The following is a 7,908-nucleotide window of genomic DNA, read 5'->3' on the forward strand; positions in this document are numbered from 1 at the left end:
CGTAGTTGTGTATTATAGTTGTAGATAGAATAAAGAAAATATTCTACAGAGCTGCTCCAAGTCTTTTATGCCCTGCTATACTCTGCTGTGCGACGACTATCTTCTTGTTGGAGTGAATCCGGTGCTCACAACTCTAAGCTGTGAGTCCATAGCACTTTGACCTGTTCCTGTGCGGAAGGTGGTCTCTGGAAGTGCTACCCAGCTCGCCTAGCCCAGTCGGGGCTGAAGTGGATGAGTCCAGTTGGTGGCACTGGCTCAAGGGCGATGCTGACATCGGTTATGGGCCCGGTCGTCTGACCAGTCGTCGTTCCAGTCGTCCCAGTGGCCAAAGGTTTCTGTTGCTGATTGCTGGACAGCGGAACGGACGCTGCATGCTGGACTGATATGCGGTGCCCAGAAGCAGAGCTGTTTCGGAGCAGATTGTTTAAGCTGCTTGATTTATGAAGGTATGTTGCTGTCTGCAAAGAGAAGAAGATAGCATCCCTGTTTGCCTGTTAATTGCGCTCTGAGTGGGAGAGAGAGTAGCTGAAGGAGTCCAAGGCTTTATCTTGCTTTAAGTAATAGCAGACATGGCCTGTGCACATTCTGGCCAGATGGCTCTATCCTTTCCTCTCCTCATGCCTGAAACCTATGCAGTATGGCAGGTCAAGATGAAAGCGCTTTTACAAAGGGAAAAGCTATTTCACACTATAAAAGATGACCCTCCCGATAAGGATGATGATGATTGGCCTGAGTGGCATGCTGCAGACATGAAAGCCCAAGGGACAATTGTTTTGAGTGTTGCAGACCACTTGTTGGTGAATTTAGAGGGTCAAGAGACTGCACAAGCTGTTTGGCATAAGCTGAGAGATATGCATTTGAGGCAGAATGCTGGTTCCAGTGTGATTTTCTTCAAGAAGCTGTGCAGGCTGCAGTTGGAGAAAGGTGGTGATTTGCCTAGCCATCTATCTCAGTTAAAGCGTCTCAGACAGGACCTTGTTCAGCGAGACCGGGCTATTTCAGATGCTGTGTTTGCAATGCTGATGATAAACAGCCTAGATGAGTCTTAGGATGGAGTACCTGCCCAGATTTCTACGATGCCTTCAGACCGGCTAACGGAAGATTATGTGTCTAGCGTGCTCTTGAATGAGTGGGATCGCAGACAGGCTGTTAGAGAAAGCAGGGACTGTGCTGTTAAAAATGTGCTTGGAAATGTGCCTGAGTCTTCAGCAGGGGAAAGTGAAAGTGAAACTGCTGTTAAAGCACTAAAGTTGCGGCGGTGCTTTTTGTGTGGAGCACAAGGCCATTAGAGTTTCCAGTGCAGTAAGAAATCTTCAAAGAAGAAGGGAAGCTTCAAAGGCAGAGGGGGAGGAGGACGAAATCCCCAAGCACCTGCTACTTCAAAGGCTTTGATCTCTCGCTGTTCCAATCAACATGGGCGGAGTTTCTTTGTGGTTGACTCTGGCTATTCCAACCACGTGACCAACAATGAAAGTCTCTTTGTTCAGCTTGAGAAGCAAGAGAAAGGAATTCATCAAGCAGATGGGACTGTTCTCAGGAGTTTGGCTAAGGGAACTGTGTTTTTAAGGAGCCTGAATGCAACAATTAAGAATGTCCTGTATGCTCCTCATATTCAGGACAATCTGTTGAGTGTGTCCCAGGGGTTTAAGGTGGTTTTTGCTAGATCTCGTTGTGAAATTCGTCAAGATGGGAAGCTCATTCTGTATGCAAAATGTGTTAATGGTTTTCACCAATTGCCTTTTGTTACAGGTACTGCAGAAGCAACTGAGAAAGAGTGTTGCAATTTATCAGTTGATAAGAATGAGAAGTTGCATGACCAATGTATTCATTATACTACTGGGTTTATGGTCATTTGAACTTCCAGGCTGTGGCAAAAATACCTATTATGGTTGAGGGAATGAAGTTGAAGGAATGTCCTTACCACATGAAATGTGTTTCTTGTGCTGAGAATAAGGCAAGGCAAGCTCCCAAAGGTACAGAGTCTGGGAGAGAGGCCAAGAAACCATACAAAGTCATTCATGCAGACTTAGTGGGGCCTCTAGCGCTCTCTAGAGTCAATTCAAGGTTTTTTATGGTGTTGATAGACTCCTATTCAAGATATGTATGGGTCTATATGTTGCAGAAAAAGTCTGAAGCCTTTACCAAGTTTTGTCAGTTTTGTAAATGGCTCAGGAATGTACATAATGAGAATGTACGTTGTCTTTTCAGTGACAGGGGAGGTGAGTTTTGTTGAGAAGAGTTTGAGGCTTTTCTTTCTGAACAGGGCAATGAGCATAGGAGTGCCACGCCCAGATGACCCTGGCAGAATGGTTTATGTGAGAGAGTAAACCAGACCCTGCAGCAAGGAATCAGAACACTGTTGCATGATTTGGGGCTGCCCAATCCCTTTTGGGCCGAAGCTCTTTCGTTTTTCTGTCACGTGTTTTAACAGGAGGTAGCAGTCCGCTGTAAATTGCACCCCGTACGAAATGATTCACAAGAGGAAGCCGAATGTAAAGCATTTTAAAAATTTTGGGTCGGAGGTTTGGGTGCACACCTCGCAGGGTGACAAACTGAGTAAGTGTGGAGAACATGGTGTTTTCCTAGGATATGAGAAAGGGTCTTATCATGTCCTGATCACAGACACGAAAACCATAAGGCTGACCAGGAGTATTGATGACAATCCGAAATGGGACAAAGTTGGCATTTTTCAGAGCCTTCCCATTTGTGATGATGGTGCAAAAGGGGCAAAGACAGTTAAGAGGGAGGCAAGTGCTGTTGTAGCTGATGATAATTCTGATGCCGATGTAGATTCGGATGATGGCACAGATTATCAGAGCCCAAAGCCTCAGGTGAGTCTGACGCAGATTCAGACTTAGCAGCTTCATATACTTTAGCTCCCCATTCTCCCAAAGAGGAGGAAGCACCAGAACAAGAAGATCAGAGAGTTCTGCGCAGATCCGAGAGAACAACCAAGGGTGTACCACCGAAAAGGTTTTCTGAAGAGTTCGCTAAGGCTGCGGTCACAAGCAACTCTGGTGCGGTTTTTGAACCAAGCATGAAATGTGTTGACAGTAATAGCACAAAACGCTTTATTTATTTCCTTACCTGACCTTAAGTGGTTCATGTGTAATACGTTAAAAGGATCAGGATTGAAGGAGCAAGCATGTGTTTGAGTACAAAAGTGGTTTGTTCAAATCTGCCTAATTAGCAATGTTAATTTGTATCTGGGAGAAAAAAAATGTGTATGAAGATTTTTCTAGAAGCTGCTTATTCATTTGTGTATTCACAGTGTGTATTTTGTTTAAACTACAGATTGAGGTTTGTGTTTTAACTCTTTCCCTAATGGTTGCAGTAACTGTTTAATGATGTGATAAAAGTGTCTTAGATAAAGGGGAAAAGAGATACCTGCAAATGTGTTAACAAAAGTTGTAAGCAGAGGACAACTTTTGGAGTGTGTGCGTAACTTACAGTTATGTTTAGATTCTTGAATGGTCACATGAAATGGGGGAGGATGAGGAGATTTCACCCCTCCCATATCCAAGAATCTCCTGATGTTCTCTGCTGATTCTTCAGAGAGGACGGGCGGTTTTCTGCTCTCTACTTATTCCGCTCCAGCCTCACATCAAAGTGTCAGTCAGTGTGTCAAAGAGAGAGAGACTGAGTGTTAGAGATCGTGTGTATAGATAAGGTTGCTGCTAAGAGCAGCTGCAGGCACTCAGTGCAGTTTAGCATTCATTTATGCTTAGACCTCATTAAGCTCTGTATATAGTTGTGTATTATAGCTGTAGATAGAATAAAGAAGATATTCTACAGAGCTGCTCTCCGAGTTGTTTATGATCTGCTATACTCTGCTGTGCAACGGCTGTCTTCTTGTTGGAGTGAATCCAGTGCTCACAACTCTAAGCTGTGAGTCCACAGCACTGTGACCTGTTCCTGTGCAGAAGGTGGTCTCTGGAAGTGCTACCCAGCTCGCCTAGCCCAGTCGGGGCTGAAGTGGATGAGTCCAGTTGGTGGCACTGGCTCAAGGGCGATGCTGACATTGTGATCGTATCTCCTGCTATTCTTACTTTACCTAAACAGCTGCTGGTGACTCTGAGTTTTATCAGAGCAGAAGCTGTGTCAGAAGAGGTGACCTTCCACCAACCCCCGTTTTCCTCCTCTAAATTGCCTCCATTTCCATAATGCTCTTTTCTCCCCACTGAGGTAAAAATCTTGGTACGTCCTGCAGCCTCAGCAATCCCAAGTGTAGTTGCATTAAATAAGACTGGCCTATCTTGAAAGGTTGTTGAAATATCTATTTAGATAATGGCCGGGTTCAGATGACTGAATCACAGCCTGAAAAGCTGGGTTACAAATAAGCACAGTTTTTAATGCATTGTTGGAGCAAAGTTACGCTGAAGCCTAAGTTGACCCAAGTTTAAAACAAAAAACTCTAGCCACCACCCCAGTCTCCTGGCCCCCACAACCAGAATGCATCACTCCAGGAAGGACTCTCACCCAACCTTTAGTGAGAGAGGGCAAAAGAGAAGGACTCTGCATGGGTAGTTGCACGAATTTACCAGCTGTGGTTCTGTACTGGCAGCAAGGCTAACAAACAGGGGAGCTGGGAATGTGCTCTTGCCATCTCCCCCTGCACCTTCCTCCTGACCTAATTGTCCCAGCTTACCTCATGATTGGGCCGGCCCTGAGGGTGAACTGTGATGAAACCAGGCACTCTCTTATGAGCCATAACTAACAAACTTTCCATTTTGCCCAAACCAGGAAACTACGGCTGCCAACTTTGGAATAAGCTGGGATATTAAGCTAACTTCAAACTGTGTTTGGTCAAAACAGGAAACTCTGGTTGATCAGTGGCTTCGTGGTTTGAATGATCCCACTGATAGCAGTAAAAATAGGAAGCCCTGTTGAGGTTCTAAATCTTGGATCTCTTCACAGGTATACACATCCCTGACATATAACGCCACTCCTCCTTTTTTGTCTGGTCTGTTTCTCTGAAATAGATTGTATCCCTCCATTATTACATTCCAGTCGTGGGACTTATGCCACCAGGTTTCAGTGATGCCTATTATGTCATATTTAGTTTGCTGTACCAAGAGCTCAAGCTCATCTTGTTTATTACCCATGCTTTGCGCATTAGTGTACAGACTAAGTCCATTAATCATTCCCCCGTGTCTCTTATTTAAGGATTTTTTCCTCCCATCACTAGGTCTGCGTGCTGTTTGCTCCATTCGGTCTATGACATTTGGATGATCATCTTCATCAATTGATAGACTCCTACCTTCAGGAGCACTGTCTTCCTCCCCCACATTAGTCAGTTTAAAGCCCTCCTGATGAGGTTTCTGAGATTTTTGGCAAAAACATTCCTCCCAACCGTTGTGAGGTGCAGCCCATCGCTTGCCAGAAGTCCATCTTCAAGAAACTGCAGTCTGTGATCTAAGAATCCAAACCGTTCCTGTTTACACCATTTGCGAAGCCAGCTGTTCACTTCCACTATTTTTCTCTCTCTCCCTGGGCCACGCCGTTCAATTGGGAGGACAGATGAGATGACAATTTGTGCATTTAATTGCTTCAATTTCCTGCCCAGAGCCTCGTAGTCTCTTTTGATCTTCTGGAGGGTATTGCTTGCCGTGTCATTGGTTCCCACATGAACCAAGAGGAAGGGGTATTTGTCAGTGGGGTTTATGATTCCTTGCAGTCGTTCAGTTACATCTTGGATCTTAGCCCTGGGGAGACAGCACACTTCCCGAGACATCTTGTCAGGCCCACAGATCACTGCTTCTGTTCCCCTCAGTAGGGAATCCCCTATCACCACTACACGCCTCCTCTTAGGTTTGGTCGGGGTTCTTCCGTGAGCTGTCTGTTCCAAGGTCGCCTGCACGTTCCCTGAGGACTGACTTTGCTGTTCGTCTTCATATACCTGATCGACTGTAATGAGGGAGAGATCCTCAAATGGAGTCTGCTCTTCATCTTCCATGCTAGGGGAGAGGACCTCAAAGCGATTGTGTATTTCTAAACAATCAGAGCGAACCCTGGGCTTCCTACTTCTTTGAGTCACGTTTCTCCATATATCTGGCTCCTGTGTTGGTGAACTAGCCTCCTTCTCAGGGGAGTCCCCTATCTCCTCCTTGGTGGAGACGGTGTGCTCTGTTGCTTCCAAAAAGAGCTCCAGCTCTCTAATTCTTTGGAGCGTAGCTACACGTTCCTCCAGTTGCTGGACTTTGTCTTTTAAGAGGGCAATCAACATGCAATTGCTGCAGGCAAAGCTGCCTGCAACCTTTGGCAAGATGGCAAACATTGTGCAGGAACCGCAGGCGACTGCAGCTGTTCCCTCACTCTCCATCTTGAGAACGTGTCGTTGGGGTGGCTACAGTGGTCCTCCATCATAAGAAGCGTGCAGACAGGACAAATAACACCCCCCAAAAAACCCCTAGGTCTCCCCCAACAAACGTTTGAGACTAGCTCCCCTAAATCTAAAAGATGGATCAAACTGCCCTGCAAGCGCTGATAAGCTCCTCCCACAGCTAATCACCTACCTCAACAGAAACCCTGCCCCCTCTGACCTTTGCACAGGGAGAGCAGCTAATCAGCCACAAAGAAACACACACAGGAGGAAACCCTTTTTGCTCCTTCTTCAGCTGCTGCCCTGCAAGCTCTGATTGCCTCAGCCCATCTGGGTAGCTTCCAACAAAATAAAAACCATCAAAAATTTCCTTGTAAAAGGCTGCCATCGGAAGTCTTCCATTTTGTAGAAATGGCCTTCCATTTTAAAGAATCACCCTCTTTAAGGAATCACGTGGTGTAAACATGTATGTTGTCCTCTAGGTCCAAACACACACAGACGCACACATAGTAGGAGCAAGCAGTGCTCTAAAGTGCTTATCTTGCGAACTTGCCATCTAACTTCTTTACTCCTGACCAAAGTTCCTGTTTCCCAAAAGGAGAGGAGGGGGAGCAGAGGAGAAAACGGATGGGTTTGAGGGCTTTTTCTGCCTCTCTCCTCTGAGGATTCATACGGGGGAGAAATGATTTGAATGTTTTGAATGTGGAAAGAGCTTCAATGAAAGTCGAACACTTAGAATACACCAACGAACTCACACTGGGGAGAAACCATTTAAATGTATTGAATGTGGAAAGCTTCAGTGAAAGTGGAGCAGTTAGAAGACATCAACAAACTCACACGGGAGAGAAACAATTTAAATGTATTGAATGTGGCAAGAGCTTCAGTCGAAGTGGGACACTTAAAAGTCATCAGCGAAGTCATACAGGGGAGAAACCATTTAAATGTATGGAGTGCGGTAAGAGCTTCAGTCAAATTGGACACCTTAGAAGACATCAGCTAACACACACACAATGAAAACTACAGGTGTATTGAATGTCGAAAGGGCTTCAGAGGGAGTGGAGACCTTACTATTCATTAACAAATTCACACTAGGGAAACAATATAAATGTATGGAGTTTTCCACTCAGGGTTCACTACTTACATCAAGAAACTCCTAAAGGGGGAAATCAGTTGTAAATGCATGGAATGACTTTTTAGTGTTTGTACTTAAATTTGTATACACATATAAATGTATTAAAGTAATGAAGGTCACATACAATAAACGTACAAAGTAAGTGGCAACTTGTTGCTAGATAAACAGGGAGAGTGTGAATCTGGAATTCTCAAGGTGTGTGTTGAAGCTGTTGAGTTTTCAGGTCTGCCTTTCACTTCCAAAATGATGGCCTGCCTTTGTCTTGTTGATCAACATTCCAGGTGCTCATTACTTGAACTTTGCATAATTTATTGAAGACCTTTTTACTGATAGCATTTTCCAGCTGAATGAAAGGTCCCTGTGTTAAATGTTCATTTGGTATTGCTTTTAAAACTCATCTCCTTTTTTCTGTGCTCTTGTGTACCTGTTTTGAGCTGTTTTTATTAAATATTTT

This window comes from Podarcis gaigeae, assembly GCF_964106915.1.
Source record: "Podarcis gaigeae genome assembly, chromosome: 2".
NCBI lineage: Eukaryota > Metazoa > Chordata > Lepidosauria > Squamata > Lacertidae > Podarcis > Podarcis gaigeae.